The sequence below is a fragment of the Hypanus sabinus genome, unplaced genomic scaffold, assembly GCF_030144855.1.
Source record: "Hypanus sabinus isolate sHypSab1 unplaced genomic scaffold, sHypSab1.hap1 scaffold_929, whole genome shotgun sequence".
NCBI lineage: Eukaryota > Metazoa > Chordata > Chondrichthyes > Myliobatiformes > Dasyatidae > Hypanus > Hypanus sabinus.
The window spans coordinates 41776-43843 of record NW_026781782.1 but is presented as its reverse complement, the minus strand read 5'-3'; positions in this window follow the sequence as shown (position 1 = coordinate 43843).

Here is a 2068-nt window from a genome sequence, read left to right as displayed (position 1 = left end):
TCCCGATTTTGGCTATCATTGGTATCAGAATCATGCTGCACAGAACCGTCTGCGTCGGCAGACTTTTTTAGCCATACTTCGAGTTACTGCGCAGGAAGGATTAATGTTAAAATCCATCTGTGGGTCGTCAGTGGTTGGCTTAGTTGTCAACAGCACTGCAGGAACAACTTTACCATCTGCCAGGTCATTCCCTGACAGCAAAGTAACATCTTCCACCGGTAAATTGGAGCACAATCTGATCTTAACAGGTTCCGAAACCAACCCTGACTGTAAAGTTACTTTGTACAACGGCACAGAAAACATGCCGCCCCCAATACCTTTAATAAGATTTACCTCACCAGTGTCAGTCTCATCACCAAACTTTAGAACGCTGTCTAATATAAGTGACTGTGAAGCCCTTCCTTTTCTAATACAAATCCATCTGACATAAAATAATTGTATCCCTTCTTAACTCGGTCAGACCTCTCAGTCCTGAACTGAACCTCAACAGAATGTTCAGAACCCTGTGGGTTTATAGGTGCTTTAACATATTGAACACAGGGATTTGGGACTGTCTCCTTTTCCTTTTTCTTCTTCAGGACAGAACAATTAGCCATCATATGACCAGCTTTCTTACAAGAGTAACAAGTGAGACCAGAATATTTCTCCTTCAACTGTTTCCCTTCATCCTTACTCTTGTCACTAGTCCCAGCTTTAATTTCTGGTTTTCCCTGGTTATCCCTGCTACTCTGTTGGAAACTCTTATTCGGGGTAAACTGAACCTTATGAGTTAAAGAAAACTCATCTGCTAGTCTAGCAGACTCCTGCATAGTGGCAGCAACATTTCCATCTAAATACATATTTATGTCATCAGGGCCTTTTGAATTCTTCAATTAAAACCAACTCTATCAAGCTGTTAAAATCATCATTTACATTTTTATATGTGCACCAGCGGTCAAAACACACAAACTTCTTATAAGCAATTTCCATACGTCTGATTCACAGATTTCCTCAAATTTCTAAACATTTGTCTATAAGTTTCTGGAACCAACTTATAAGCTTTCAGCACAGCCTGTTTCACAATGTCATAATTAGCTGCATTTTCAATTCATACGGTAGAATAAACTTGTTGAGCCTTACCCTTAATTATACTTTGTAACAAAAGAGTCCAGCTTCCTTTCGGCCACTTTTGACTTTCAGCCACTTTCTCAAAAGGCTGGAAGTATTTACCAAACTCAGTCTCATCAAATGGAGGGACAAATTTAACTTCTTGGCTGGCAATAAATGGTACAACCAACTCCTTTGAGGCAGCAACTTCTTTCCCGAGCCTTAACTTAGCCTTAAAGCCTCTGTCTTTCTCCTTCTTCCCTCTGTGTTTCTGCTTCCTCAGCTTCAGAACGCATTTTTTACTGTCTCTTCCCTCTGTTTGGCTGCCTCTCTGGCATCAAACCACCTCTGTCTCTCTTTCTCTTCAGCCTCTAATTTAAGTACATGAACCTTCAATTGTTCCGGTCCTAACTGGATCTCCTCCTTACTCACGGGAAAACTCTAACATCTCCTTATCAAACAACTTCATAGATATATAGTGCTCAACTATTTTCTTCTGGCTTTCATATAGCCCCCCTGTGGCGGCTGCAATTCCCAGCTGCACCATCAACCGGCCATATTAAAGTGTCCTGTAGCCGCCCATCCTCCTGATAATCTGGTAAACGACTGAGCTGTTGCATTACACCATCTACCTAAGTAGATGGGGCTGGATAATTGGGTCATGCCATTCTGCTACAGCCAGAAGGACGATCTCTGGAGCTACTTCATTTATGCCGTATCTTTTTAAGGAGAGGAAAGTTTTCTCTCCCCTGCAATTTACTATGGACTGGCCAGCATCCAATATAAGCCTACAGTCAGGAGCTGAGTGGTGTCTCTTGGTTTGAGGAGTATTTCTCTATGTTGTTCGAACCCAGTTCTGTTCTGTTTAGCTGATTCAGGTTTAGACTCGAGAACAGTTCTGTTGAGTTTATAAACATTTTGGGTAATAAAACCCCTATTTTGTTCACCCTTACCTGCTCTCCCAGTTTTATGTGTCCCCTGG